Genomic DNA, 16,269 nt, shown 5'->3' on the forward strand with positions numbered 1-16,269 from the left:
GAGACCATATATATATATATATCAAAACCCTAACCCGTAATGCACCCAAAAACTCTCACTCTGCTCTAAGAAAAAAAATCTTATATATATATATATATATATATACACACACACACAAAAACACACCAGTGCATACAAAACGAACTCGCATCGGCGCGTGATGGATGCTCTGTGCATGGTTCCGCCAAAGAAGACCTTTAACGATGACTTTTGATGCCACTAAAGGTCTCTTTTGTCGCTGCTAAAGCTCTAGTTCTGTAGAAACAAGCATGGAGCGTCCATCGTGCACGATGGACATTCCCGCCCAAGTTCGTTTTGGTCATGTTCAAAAGTGATCATGCACCTACGTGTTAATATATATATGAAATCAAGAGCATAAAACTCTAGCCAAAGAAAATTACAAAACTAAACAAGTTCATACCAGGTGCCACCGAAGAGGTTTATGGTGAACTTCGATATTCTCGCGCCTAACAACCTGATCCCTTTGCTACCATAACATCATTGAAAATTTCAATCTTACAGACCAAAATATTTTCAGATTGGGTAATGGATATGTGCGAGGTCAAAATTCAAGACACCCACAACAGATAAATTATAACTAAATATGATCTTTAGCTTAAGATCTGTAAGTGTATTACGATCAGATCTGGAACTGCTGGCTGAAATTACTTTTGGATTTGGATCAATATTTTGTGTCTGATCTGCATTTAATTTTGGATCAGAACTTATCCATTACATGTTTCTACAAGAAGAAAAGCTTGTTTTTAGTCCTTTTCACCAGATGCAGTATGCCGTATATATTTGGAATCTAGACTCAACCATACTTCATCAAATCTCATTTGGATCTAACTGAGATTCATATCTCTTGGATGCATTACATATTCAGATTAGGATCATCTTGGATGCTTAATTGAATATTGAGTAATTGCAAATGGAGTTGGATTCAAATTCATATAGAAAAAGACGGTATCAAATCCAGATAGTTTAAAATAGCTGATTCGATATACTTTTGCACATAATCAGACTTGGATATCATCGGATACAGATTCTGTTTAAACTCTGATATGGATTTGGGTGTAAAACTTCATACCAAAATCCAACTTGGATTGTTAAACCCCTTGTTATTTACTCAAATAAATCTACTTAATCATATTTTAGATTTAATCGGATATACAAAATTCAAACACAAATCTGATCTCATCAAGATAGCTTAAAGAATCTAAGTACTATCTTTTACAATGGATACAGATCTATGTCAGATATTCAACCAATCTGGATCAGATTTTTTATCCACATCCAAATTAAGTCCAACCTAAAATACTGGTCCAAATCTGCTCTGATTCCAATCCAAATGCACATATGGATCTTACTTTAAGCACCCTAATCCACAAATAACGCATGGAATTTGGATAGACTATCCAATTCATTTTCCCTCTCCATAAGTCTAAGTAAAATTATTATATTATCCTCTTAGATCAATGGCTGTCATTTTCTTGCACGAAGGTGGTAATTAGCGGTGTAAACGGGTTTGGTTTGGTTCAGAACCAGACCTGATTTGAGATGATGGTATCAGGTTTTGATTTAGGTCCCATTGGATCCACTATAAGAGAAACCTTGCCCAGATTACATGAACCAGACCTGGTAACATAATAATTTTATGTATTTATTAATGAAAACTTACGATCTTATTCAAAATTCGAGTTGGACTCAGGTCTAGTATAGAATTTGGGTTGGTCCTGAATTCTAATCGAACATTTTTTATCACCAAACCTTTACCCCCACAAGGTTATGGGTCGGGTTTGGGTCGAACCTGACCTATTGAAACCCTATATGGTTTACTTCGGGTCCATATACTCCATTTATATTTAGAGATGGTAGTGGATCGGGGCGGGGGCAGAGGACAAGGTCACCAACCCAACCCTGTCTGATTTTTTTTTCTCCATCCTCAGTTCATATAGTCCCTATTTCTGTCCCTGTTCCCATCTCAAACTAAAGAATATATGTTTACATAGATAAAGATTTATAATATATAACGATATATTAATAATTTTATTAACGATAAGGGGGCAAAAACAAGTTCATTTATCTCCGGTTCTTTTATGTCCTTCATTTTGGATCCAAACGGGTCCACTGCCATCTCTATTCATATTGTCTGCCGCATTCTTAGGAAAGCTAATTACTGAAACGGCCCATCTTGTTATGTCTGCATTGGACCGCCAAATAAATAAATAAAAAAATTAAATAAAAAAATGAGTTTGAGTGATCAGATCATCAGAAGCACCAAGAAGTAAATAATAAAAACATAACGGGGGGTAGAGGGACAGGGAGAAGGTGGGTGTCGGGTGCAGAGGCAGCAGAATCGAGGGAAAACAGCTATGGTAGAGAAGAGTGGTTTCACTTGGTTGGTGAAAATTACTTTTATACCCTTGTTCACAAACTTTGTAATTTGTCTTTTTTCTTTCGTCGTTGATAGTTTTAAACCGGATTGGTCCTAGTCAGAAGTCATGGCCGAAACCGGTTATGGTTTGGGCGCTAGCCTAACTACTAGTGGGTTATCTTGAAAAGCATATCCAGTCAGAAGGTCCAGTCCCGAGCAATATCTGATTAGATCTGGTTCAGTAATGCCTACATTGAATCGAATCTAATCATTTTACATCCATAAGCCTAAGTAATAGGGGAGGAGTTAAGGGCCGATCTGACTATATCAGATCCAAATATTAGGCAAAATCTAATTCTCCAATCCAATTCTGAATCCAATTAGACAAACGTTGAGCATGAGAAAACTTGGTAGAGTTTTTTCTCCAATCCAATTCTGAATTCAATTAGGCAATATCTAATTACATCAGATTCAGTGATACCTGCATCTGAAACCGAATCAATCACCTTACATCTATGATTTTTTTTTTTTTTTATGATGAGGAACCCTCACCTAAGCGAGGATTTAACCCTGGGTGGGACCCCACAACCACCCTGCCTTACAGGCTTACAAAGAATAAGGGCGAGCAGGTTGTATGTTCCCCCCCCCCCCCCGAACACGGGGCCGCGTGTTCGCGGGTCCGAATGAGTGCCATGTTGGCACTCATTCGAGAGTTATGTACGGAGGAATATCTTGGGATCCGCAATATTCCTTCGTACACACCCAAACTGACGAATGAGTGCCAACGTGGCACTCATTCGAACCCCCGAACACGCGGCCCCATGTTCCACGGGGAACATACACCACCCTCTCGAATAAGGGGACCAATAGGGGGCTCCGCTTGTCTGGCAGGAGCCGTTAGTGCATGTCACCTTGTGTTGGGATGTTGCAAGTTCGAAATAACTGGTAGGGTTCTGCCTAACCCTAGCTTTCTCTGTCGAAAAAAGAGAGAGTAAAAAATAGGGAAATTCTTACTCTCAAGAGCTCTTCATACCTGGCTAGGTGGGTTCAGCTTAAGGTGTTCAAAACTGAAGGACGCCGAGAGATGCATATCTTTTACCACAAAGCCAAAGCATATCTCGGTTATAAGATGTCTAAACAGAGATGGGGGCGATGGGCTAGAATATCGGTGTTGGAAGGATAAGCCACCTGACTGGTTTCCTTCAGTCGATGATTTGTAATTGAACTTTTGTGTTTAGGTAGGGATCTGCCTAAAACCCAGCTTGCTTATAACATAAAAAAAAAATGGTGTCAATATGAATGGACTATATGGACCCGAAGGAAACCGTATTCATGGTGGTGGTGATAATGATAGTAATAGTGATGGGGTGGAGCGAAAGAAAATGATCCAAACACGAAAAAATGCTACTTAAAATAAGCATATATAGCAAGAAACAGTTTATAAAGTGATCCAAACAGGTATAAGAGGGGCTGATTTAGTCAAGTCTCCCGGCCCGTTCTTCTATTTTTTATTTCCAAAGTTGAAAACCGAGGAGTTGGTTTAGTGAAGTCTCTTGTCCCTCTAATTTTATTTCCAAAGTTGAGGCCATGTTCTGTTAGTTGCTAGCTAGCTTTAATTGCGATGCACCCTCTCTACCTGGAAAAAGAACCGGGTAGCTCGTGGCTTGGTTCTGCTTGGTGTGTCAAGAGTATGTTCAATTAAACCTTAAGCTACTAGTTTAAATTACTGAGCCGAGCATGAACAACGGGTGCCCTTGCTTGGCTTGGCTCATGAAGGTTCGTTAATACTAAAAAAATACATAGTTTAGGTGTAATTTAAGTTATACAGAGTTAATATAGGAGTGCTTTAAGGTCTGTGGCTTGCAGATACTAGTTTGGGGTTCGATTCTTGCTGTTACAGCACAATAGTTTTCCTTTCTGTTGTTTTTTTTAATATCTTTCTAGTGCCAGCTCGAGCCCTGCTCATGTAGCTTGGGCATATACTGAACGATTGCTCTGCTCGGCTTACCACGATCTCAAGCTAGGTATGAACCTAAACGAGCAGAACTTGAACACCGCAGAGCTCGGTTCCTTCAGCTCGCTAGCCCTACGTATGACAATTCTTTCTTTTTTTCAACTGCATTGTGTCTTAAGAATGGATCAACTAATATGGTAAATTTAATGACAAGCAAACGTGGTGCCACCACATAAAATGTAACAAGGGTGTGCAGGTACCTTTAACTGGTGCGCTCCGTAAGGGCTTGGGTGTTGGTCACACTACCAAGGGTTTACCTCGCAAAGAGGCAGGGCTTATTAATTGACCCAGCTCTCAGCGTGGGTTCCTTGTCATCCAAAGAAGAAAGATTTGTAACGAGTCTTCCGAAGGTAAGCCTCCCAAGTGCATCGTTGTAGCATAAGAGTCGTGACAAGTGATGTAGATAAAACCTCTAGAGGGGATTTCTGCAAGCCCAAAGCTTCCTGATAATTTAAAACTTGATAATATACATTAAACTTAAAATTGGATTTGGTTCAACCCATGAATTATATTATTTTGTTGTTGAAACCAGCAAATTACTTCTTAAGCTTCACTACAAGAAACCTGTGGATTAGCGACCACCTAAATTCGTCGCTAATCCGACGCTAATCCATCGCTAAACTGTTTAGCGTCGGAAAACTTTCATCGCGAATTTTTCGACGCTAATCCGTGCCAGAACTTATCCGCCGCTAATTTGCGACGGATTAGCGACGGATATGATCCATCGCGAGTCCTTCGCTATTTTAAATTAGTGATGGATAATATCCGTCGCTAATCCGTCGTTAAATTTTTTAAAAAAAATTAAAAAAAAAATTGCTCGCTACCGGCGCGTTCTCCGGCAAGGAGCAATTTTTTTTTCACAGAACCGGCGCGTTCCGGCAGGCTGCGACTCCACGCGGATCCGGGGGAAGCTCCTCTTCAAGTTCCAGGTCTGCCACGAGAACCAGCCGAAGAGCTTCACGACAGTGGCGCGTTCCGAGGGGAGCTCTTCTCTTCAAGTTCCAGGTCTGCCATGAGAACCAACCGAAGAGCTTCACGGCGGGGACACTCAGCTTCAGCTGAGACTCTGCGCGGATCTTCGCGAGCTGCAGGGGGAGGAGCAACGAGTACGACATCTTCGCAACTCCGGCAGGCTCTTCGCGCGGATCTTTGCGACTCCGGCAGGCTCTTCGCGACTCCGATAGGCTCTTCGCGACTTCGCGCGGATCTTCGCGACTCCGGCAGGCTCCAGTGGCTCCCCAACAACAGCCACCTCTTCGTCGCCACTCTCTTCGACTCCAGCAGGCTGCAGTGGCTCCCCAACGCCTCCTCTTCGTCGCCCCCTTGACGTCTCGGCTCCGACGAAGCCACGACGGCTCCATCTGCGACTTCTCGTAGGGATCGACTCTTTGTGCGTGTGTCGTCAGCGGAGCTTCGGGGATGGTTTAAATTGAACGGGGGGGGGAACAAAGGGCGGAAAATTTTTGAACGGAGGGAGGGAAAATTTCGCGCCTCAGGTGGGACGAAAATTAGCGACAGAATTAGTGAGGGAATTTTTCCGTCCCTAATCCGTCGCTAATTAGCGACGGATTAGGGATGGAAAAATTCCCTCGCTAATTCCGTCGCTAATTAGCATTTTTTTGTAGTGTTTTGGCGACGAAAAAATGTTGTCGCTAATCCCTCGCTAATTAGCGATGGCTTTAGCGATGGAGATATTTCCATCGCTAATTTTGCAAATATTTCAAACGTTAGCGACAAATAGTTTTCGCTCGCTAATCCGTCGCTAATTGGCGACGGAAAAAATCCGTCGCAAATTTCCGTCGCTAAGTAGCATTTTTCTTGTAGTGCTTGGACTCTTTATTGAACCAAATTCAAATGATTTAATGTGAGCATAGTTTACATAAAAAGCAAGAAAACGAACAATCTTGCCTTTACCTCTTAAAACTAGGCTGTTTTTTTTTCTCTAGTTTCTCAAAAGAATTCAACAATCAAGTCACCCAAATAGTGCTCATTCCTTTTTGAAATAAACATAAACAGAAACAATACAAATTAAGCACATCCAAACGCACTACTTTGGTGTCAGCAGGGAACTATCTTGAAGGCAAGAGGGAAGAGATTGAACTGAGTTTTGTACAGTTGAATACCTAATTTCTTGATCGTTGGAACTGTGGTGAAAGTGGCCAGTTTAGAATAGAATGGAAGTATCCGATCCATAACCCAATTCAAAAATATTTTGATGACCATTAGGGTTTTATGTCCTTCGTCATATATATATATATATATATATATATATATATATATATATATATATATATATATATATATATATATATATATATATATATATATATATATATATATATATATATATATAAACCGCCTATTTTGACAGTTGGGTAAGAGAGTTTTGGGTGAATTGGGCATTAGGTATTTGAGAGCTCTATATCTCGCTTCTCTATTTCCTCACATTTGCTAGTGGATTTTTTTGTTCTTCCTTTGCCTAAGTGTCGAACCATGTAAATCTCATCTTCTCCCGTTTTCTTTCTTCTTTTTATCTTGTGGTTTTGATTGTGGTTTGCATAACAAAAGACTATAAGATAATTAGGATTCTGTTTAAGTGAAATCACAAATTCAAAAAGTAGAATACATTGGATTAGGAGGTTCGCAGCCCAAGGCATCTTGAAATGGAAATCAAAATTGAATAAAACATGAGATAGTTAACAACGGAATTGTTATATATGTGTGTGTGAATAAATACATATAAAGATGTACTTATGTGTTTTAGATCAAGGTTAATTCACAGATTCGAGCAATGATGTTATGTCATCTGATTCTGAAGCAGGATCTTTTACATCCTTTCTTGGAGGAGAAGATTAAAAGGGCTTTGGAGGCATTTGCAAGGCATGAACACTCCCCTCCAGCATCTCTACAACTTGGCTCATTGTGGGACGATCAACAGGCATTGTCTGTTGCACCATAGACCCACAATACTTAGCTTCTTCATTATATCCTCCATTTCTGTTACATTGCCAACTTCCATACTCTCTCCACTGCTCAACCGGTCATAAATTCATGTGGGGAAGTAAATTTGGCTTGAATTCTCTGCAAATGGATTCACATTCCTTCTTCCAGCCATTTCTAGCAGCAACATTCCAAAACTGTATACATCAGACTTGTAGCTAATGCCTCCAAATGCTCTGGAAATCTGCTCTGGTGCAATGTAGCCTATACTGCCTCCAGCGGCAGTGACGCTTACCGTATTGTGAGTTGAAGGATATGGCCTTGCAAGACCAAAATCAGAAATCTTTGGGCAGAAATTGTCATCTAGAAGAATGTTGTGTGGTTTGATGTCGAAATGGAGAATTCTCATGTGACATCCTCTATGAAGATATTCAATTCCCCGAGCTGTGCCTAAGGCAATTTGGTACAGTTTTTCCCAACATAACGTGTGGCCTTTGTCATTTACAGCAAAGATGTATTTATCTAATGATCCATTTTCCATGAACTCATATATGAGGGCTCTCTTAGAACCTTCTGCACAGAAGCCAATGAGATGAACCACATTGACATGATGAATTCTACCAGTGGTGGAGACCTCATTGATGAATTCTTCACCGTTGTTTTTCTTGGATTTTGCCAACATCTTCACGGCAACTGATCGACCATTTGGTAACCTTCCTTTGAAGACAGAACCAATGCCTCCCTGTCCTACTTTCTCCTTGAAGTGGTCAGTGATCCTCTCGATCTCCAAATAAGAATAGCGTGTCGGCATGGCACGTTGATAATTCGATAGAAATTGCTCAATGTTAATCCTTAGACAGGTGGATTTTCCAAAGTTTGTAGATAAGGTATACAATGAAGCATGCTACTGCAATCGATGTTCTTACAAGCATGTAATCCTCTGTTTTGAGCAAAATAAGGATGAGTAGGTTAGCATTCATTCTTTTACAGTCATGAAAACACTCTATGCTGAACAGTACACTACAAGAAAAATGCGTAATGGCGACGGATGCTATCCATCGCTAATCCGTTGTTGTACATGTTTACGATGGATTTTGCAACGAACTAGTGACGGATATCATCCGTCGCATAATCCTCGTCGCTAAATTGCGACGGAATTTATCTGTCGCCAATCCGTCGCTATGTTGCGCCGACTTAGCGTCGGATAATGTACGTCGTGAATTCATCGTTAAACGTTGATCGATTTGGTTAAGCGACAGACTTTAATTTGTCGCTATTTCCATCGCTACCATTTATCGATGGATGAATATCCGTCGCTAATTTGTGACGGACATTAGCGACGGCTTAAATTCCGCTGCAAACCGACGACTACTTCAAATTGGCGATAGAGTAGCGACGGATAATATCCATCACTAATTTGTAATAAAAATTTATTTTTTTTGAAATATTTTGAAAATAAAAAAATTTCTCGTACAATTCATATATCCTGTAGTACAAATAAAAAATGCATACAAATTAAACAAAAATGCTAAGTTAAGCAAACTTTAACTACCAAGTACAGTCCTTACGAAGTTATAATTAGTTACAAGTTTGTCAAACAAATTAAACAAAAAAATTTAATCCTCGCCAAGATTTTGGGCATCATCCTCTTCATTTTCTCGATTTGCCCCTTCTTCCATGCCTCCATCAGCTCCTCTACGTTGATCATTTCAATCATCCTACAAAAGAGAACCAAAATGTTAGTATTTATAAACAAAACATAATGAAATAAATTATATGCAATCCACCTAATCTAATGCAACAAAGTAAATGGCTGAATGACAACTAAACTAGTAATAAACTGAAGGACATTAAAAAAATTATAAGAAAAAATTTATCACAATTCAATCATGTATACCTGACGGGCGCCTGAGCTCATGTTGAATGCAGATGAAGTTCTCCTGTCCTGAAAAAAGTTGCAAAACTCATTACGGAAAAGGTTGGGAATAACTTCATTTAAAAAGTGTTGCATTTTGTCCTCAGGATGCTGACAAACACCATCTCAAGACATAGTAGGGTCAATAGGAAGTTGGGAGTTGATGCTGGTGGGAGAACTCTATGAGCCAGGCTGTAGAAGGCAACAACTGGTGTGGGGTTCATGTTACTCCCAAACCTGAACACACGACCCTTTTTGGGTTCACCTGTAGAAGTCACCCATGCTGTAGGATCAAAAGACGAATGTTGAGTGGAGTCATCGCCATATCATTGTATCATTTGTTGCTCGTATGACTCCTACAAAGTAATAATTAGAATATGAATGAATAATTAAGAATTACAATGTTTATGATAACATAATTCAAAGTAACTTATATATTACAATGTTTATTAATACAATAAATACATACTGTTGTCGCTCTCGCCTTCTTTGATATAAAATCTCCCGTGCTCTTACATGTATGTGTTTCAACAAACACATTCTTGTAAGACACAATGCTTCCTTTTTCTACTTCCTGCGATATGGCATGATATAAAAAATTGATTAATAAGTATGTAGAAATATTTACAAATTTTAATATATATATATATATTGATGACTTACCATTTTCTTCTGGTGGCTCCTAAAAGTCCTAGATCCACCAGTGTGTAGATGTGCATCGGGCATCACTGCTCGATTTTATGCAGCCTTTGCTGAGCGGTTTCAAAAATCATTGCTCACCCACTTGTCGCACATGCCCTCCCAATAATCTCTCCTGACAGTAGTCGGCCTATGACCCTTCCACTGCAGTGGATCATCTATCTCACCAATTGCTTTTTTTGCTGCAGTCTTCATATTGTGCAGTATGTCGACAAATCGATCGGCAGCCACCTTCTGCCACACTACCCTCGCATCCTTCTCCTCGTTTGCACTCGTGAAGCGATGAGAGACCTACAAATACTTTCAGAATGTTAGCACATGATGGTTATTTTGTGCAAGCGTTATTTAAAACGTATTAGTATCATTGAAAATGTTTTGGAAAATCACCCATCAAGTAATAATAACCTGACTTTCCACGAATGTGGCGAGTACTGGTCGAATCCACAAGGAACGAGATACACTCAGATTAAAACTAAATATTGCATTTTATTGATATTGAACTTGTTCAATTACAGAGAGTATTACACTGAAATCAAATTTGAACAAGAACAGAAAAGAAGCGCGCAATGACTCAAGCCTGCGAACACACGGGCATTTTCGTCAGTTTACTTGCTGCGTCAATCTATCACTGAGACGAGATGCTCTTACGACCAACATCCAAGCCTTTACGAAGCGCACCTAAACACCCTTGTTACATTTTATATGGCACCAGGTTTGCTTGTCATTAAATTTACCATATTAGTTGATCCCACATGCAGTTGAAAAAAAGAAAAAATTGTCATACGTAGGGCTAGCGAGCTGAAGGAACTGAGTTATGCGGTGTTCAAGTTCTGCTCATTTAGGTTCATACCTATCTTTGAGATCGTGGTAAGCCGAGCAGAGCAATCGTTCATTATGAGCCCAAGCTACATGAGCAAGGCTCAAACCGGCTCTTAAAAGATTATAAAAAAATAGAAAGGAAAACTATTGTGCTGTAACAGCAAGAATCGAACCCCAAACTACTATCTGCAAGCCACAGACCTTAAACCACTCCTATATTGACTCTGTATAACATAAATAACACCTAAACTATATATGTATTTATTTTTAGTATTAATGAACCTTCATGAGCCGCCCATGCAAGGGCACCCTTTGTTCGTGCCCGACTCAGTAATTTAAACTTGTAGCTGAAGGTTTAATTCACCATACTCTTAATACATAAAGCAAAACGAAGCCACGAGCTACTCGGTTCTTTTTCCAGGTAGAGGGTGCATCACAATTAAAGCTAGCTAGCAACTAACAGAACATGGCTTCAACTTTGTGTTATTCCAACCTTGTGATAAAATGGATTTCAGAAAAGAGATCTCAAGCCTAGAGGCACGTTCTTAAGATCGCTATCTTTAGAACTTCAATTGCCCCACTCCGGGAATTTCGAAGATGCGAAAAAGGGTTTTGTTACGACTGAGTTCCCAGGATACAACTAGGCTTGAACCTCAAGAGAGTCACTGCTTCGCAAGAACAGATGACCTCTCCCACATATGAACTCTGCAAGCCAAACCGGGAAGAAAGAAAGGAGAAAACTGGAGAGTCAGAAATTCTGATGATCTAAAAGACGGAAAAGGAAGAGATTTATAGACTTGCTAGAAAATCCAAAACGTTTTGAGATAAATGAGATTAATGGCCATAATCCTGACGATTTGAAAATAGGATGAAAAGGTCCTTGAATGGTCACCCACCTTTGACTGTCAATCAAAGGCCTTCAAAACCGTCCAACAGCCACAAAGTGTCATAAACTCAATGTAAATGCTATTAAAACCTTTTAAACGGCCAGATATCTCAAAACTGAAAATTCAAAATGGACATTTGTGCCTCATATGCACCTCGCACTGCTGCGAGCGTGCGAAGTGTAAAGTGCTCCATCAAAATGCCACATTGCGCCTCAAGCGCCCTTGCGCACACAGGCACGTGCACGCGCGTGTGCGCGCAAACGGTGCGTCCATTGTTGCACGATATGCAGCAACATCCGCAATCCACCTAAAGACTCAAGGCTTACCAAAGTAAAGAATAGATAACAAACTCTCTATTTAAACCTCTTGAAAAACTTTTCTCTCTTAGATATGGGACTAAACTTTTTCAAGGCACTTTTGGTAGTAAACAAAATCACCAAGATTTTATATTTTAAAACTTTTCTATCAATCCCCCACCAGTTTTAAAATATATTTGGCTTGCATAGAAACTTATGCATCAGTGAGAGTGTCTGCATGACTTGAACCCTCACTTTTTGAAAGAAAGCCTAAATTAACGAAGGTGCTAAGTGGACTTACATTGAACTTAGCTTCTTATATTGTTAAATCATACATAGGTTTCCAAAAGTTCAATTGTATGGATTTCATGTTGGCACATTTAGAGTCTTGTGCTTTCCTGGATTCAAGAGTGCTCTAAAGAATTGCTAAATCTCATAAGAAGCGGCTCACACTTCTACACTCACATAGGTGAGTTTTTCTAGGTGTACTGTAACACACACCCTAGCCTTAAGGCCTACAAACTCATTAAGAGCTATTAGCTCAACCCTCATATTAGTTACAACTCATGAGCACACATTAGTAATGGGCTTACATAAATATGCTCAATATTTATCATTCACCAATTCGTTTCCCATTGAACCTATGCATGTGGGATCTCCAGCGCTCTAGGTTGGGTATCCTTAGGTGACGACTTAATTGGCTTAATTCTCATTCTCCTCGATGTTTTACTGATGTCATCTCTCGAAAGGCCTTTCGTAAATGGGTCTGCCAAATTTTGACATGACTTCACATATTTCAGTGAAATAATATTGTCATCAATCATTTATCTTATAAAACCGTATCTTAGACTAATATATCTAGACTTCCCATTGTATTTCATATTACCTGTTTTACATATAGCTGATTGGCTATCACAAAACATTGAAATAGCATGTATAGGCTTCTCACCTAGTGGAATATCTACTAGCATATTCTTAAGCTATTCAACTTCTCTACAAGCAGATGCCAAAGAAATAAACTCAGATTTCATTGTAGAATGAGTTATACAGGTCTGTTTCTTAGACCCCCATGCAATTGCTCCTCCACCAAGGGTAAAAATCTAACCACTCATAGACTTGGAATCTTCAAAATTGGTATTCCAACTTGCATCACTATACCCTTCAATAATAACAGGAAACTCGGTATAGTAGATTCTGTAGTCTAAAGTATACTTAAGATATCTAAGAATCTTGTTAACTGCATTCCAATGTTGATGACCAGGATTATTAGTATATCTACACATTTTACTCATTGCATAGGCAATATCAGGCCTTGTGCAATTCATTGCATACATAAGACTACCTACAACACTGACATATTTTAATTGTTTAACACTTGCACCAACATTTGGAGTCAATTTCATATTTGGATCATACAGTGTGCATGCCAGTGAACTATTCATATATCCATACTTTGTAAGAATTTTCTCAATATAATGTGATTGACATAATGCAAGGCTATTACTATTTCTTACAATTTTGATTCCTAAAATAACATCTGTCACACTCAAATCTTTCATACAAAACACTGAAGAAAAAAATCTTTTTGTTTGATTTATGCATTCACTATTGGAACCCAAAATAAGCATATCATCAATATATAAACAAATAATGATAATTGAGTTACAATCTACTTTACTGTAGACACATTTGTCAGCATCATGAATTTTAAAACCATTATGTACCAGCGCACTATCAATTTTTTATGCCATTGCTTAGAGGCTTGCTTTAATCCATATAAGGATTTCTCAAGTTTGAAAACTTTGCGCTCTTGCCCTAGCACTACAAAACCTTCAGGTTGCTCCATATATATCTTTTTATCTAATTCTTCATTCAAAAAGGTTGTTTTCATGTCCATTTGATGGATTTGAAGCTTATATATGACAGCCATGACAATCAGAATTCTAATAGTTGATATTCTGGTTAGAGGAGCAAAAGTATCCAAAATAATCAATACCTTCTTTTTGTTTAAAACCTTTTGCAACCAAACAAGCTTTAAAATTATCGATTGTACCATCAATTTTTAATTTCTTTTTAAAAATACATTTGCAGCTAATAGTTTTGCAACCAACAGGTAAATCCACTAATTTCCAAACATTATTAGACATAATTGATTCAATTTCATCATTAATAACTTCTCTCCACAAGACAGCATCTTGAGAAGACATCGCCTCTTGAAAAGACACATAATCATTCTCAATTAGAAATATATAAAAGTCAAAACCAAAATTAGTTGGTTTTCTAATGTGTTTACTGTGTCTAACTTCAGTTTCTGGTTCATCAACACAATTATTAGAATATTCAATCATGTCATTAACAGGATGTTCATCTACTATAATACAACTGCCATCAAGAAGAGAATCAAATGCATTTTTATGTTCTATAAAAGATGCATCTCTAGATTTTACAATAACATCATTAACAATGTCCAGAAATCTATATGCTTTACTATGTTCAACATACCCAACAAATGCACATTTAAATGCTTTAGGTCCAACCTTCTTTCTTTTAGTTTTTGAAATTTTAACATATACTAAACAACCCTAAACACGAAAATAACTAAGATTAGGTTTCTTACCAAAACACAATTCATAAGGTGATTTTTTATATTTGGAATAAGAAACTCGGTTAAGAATATAACAAGCAGAAAGTATAGCCTCTCCCCATAAGTTGGAATGCAAACCTGTATTAAGAAGCATAACATTCATCATTTCTACAAGTGTTCTGCTTTTCCTTTCTGCTACTCCATTCTGTTCAGGAGTTCTAGGAGCTGATGTTTGATGGATAATACCATTATTTCCGCAAAATTTATCAAATTCTCCACCTAAGTATTCACCTCCTCTATCTGTTCTTAAATATACAATCTTTGGTTTAAACCTATTTTGTACTTCAGCAAGATAAAGAAGAAATTTGGAAAATACTTCAGATTTAAGAGTCCTCCATTTTATGTCCTCCATCCCCTGGGTTCCAGTTTGGTGGACACATACCTGACTCAATCAAGTAACATCAACTTCCTTATTTAAGAGTCAAATTTGCACTAAAAAGAAGGCTTTTCCCTTAATGTTCTCCCTCGCGCGGTGGACATGTTTCACAAGCTACTTTGTCAAGGAAGGAAGTAGTCACTGTTTAGAATTCCTGGCATGGCGATCTGCTTTCACACTATGGTACGGAGCTAACGGTTCACACTACCATGCTGTGAATTTTAAAAAAGTATGTGACAAAAGATGATCAAGGTCACTGTCATTTTTCTATCAGAAAAGGTCACTGTCATTTATTTTTCTAAAAGATCAAATTGTTGCTCATGGCTCTATTTTTGTTTGGCTCATAAAGAGCTCCTTAGAACTCATGAAATGAGCTTGGCAAGCCAAACGTGAGAAAACTGGTGTTTGGCTCATTCCCACTCGTATAGGCTCGTTAGCCAATAATTAATATACTTTACATATAGTTGTCAGACTGTTTGGCTTGCAAGCCACAGCTCCACCAAATGAGGCTTTGTCGACTCTTGTTGCTGTGGGATCAAACCAATGACACTTGAATAAAGTTACACTATTATTTGTGCCTAAGTAAGTCAACTCCATTATTTCTTCTAGAACACCATAGTAGTCATGTTCATTTTCATCGTAGCTGCTACCTTTGACGCACATGCCACTATTCATTGTTGACTTGTTGACACCATAGTCTTTTGTATGGAATCAATAACCATTTACGTTGTACCTATTGTAAAATTGCACAACTTTGGTCGGACCACTTTGTAAATTACATATTTCTTGATCTTTAACATTACCATGGCGGATCTACAAGCATAAACAATGATTGTTTTCATGACCAATTAAGTAACTTATTGTTGTTTACATGGAAAGAATGTATGTCATCGTCCTTACCAACTCTTTTAACCATGACACAAACTTATTTTTAATATCTTTCTGTACTTTTGCATCAGTGAAATATGGAAGTTTTCTTCCCAACTCCATATCAAATCGTCTTCACTTAACAAATACTTATATTACCGAACCATGTATGCACGTATAGAACTTAGTGTTACATATTAAGTATACTTACTCGATGTATGGGTCAATTGCTGAGCAATTAAAAAGGATATAGATTTGTGCTGTGTCTTGCTCTCGATCTTCCAAGAGTCTTGACCGGCAACTGCCAAATGCATGCTCAAGTGGTTGAAATATCGATAATTTGTTAGCTACAGTAAATTATTTTGCAATCTTCATATTAAAGTTTTATTTTTTGTGGGCATCGTACGTTTGAACACCGTCATCTCACAGTATTTT

At 38.4% G+C, this 16,269-nt stretch overlaps 1 pseudogene; it reads right to left on the reverse strand.

Moving 5' to 3' along the window:
- Nucleotides 1-7,243: 7,243 nt before the first annotated feature.
- On the reverse strand, nt 7,244-8,311 carry LOC149831887 (rust resistance kinase Lr10 pseudogene; annotated as a pseudogene).
- Between the last annotated feature and the right edge of the window lie 7,958 nt (nt 8,312-16,269).

The sequence above is a fragment of the Nuphar pumila genome, chromosome 7 (assembly GCF_984573655.1).
Source record: "Nuphar pumila chromosome 7, dmNupPumi1.hap1.1, whole genome shotgun sequence".
Taxonomy (NCBI): domain Eukaryota; kingdom Viridiplantae; phylum Streptophyta; class Magnoliopsida; order Nymphaeales; family Nymphaeaceae; genus Nuphar; species Nuphar pumila.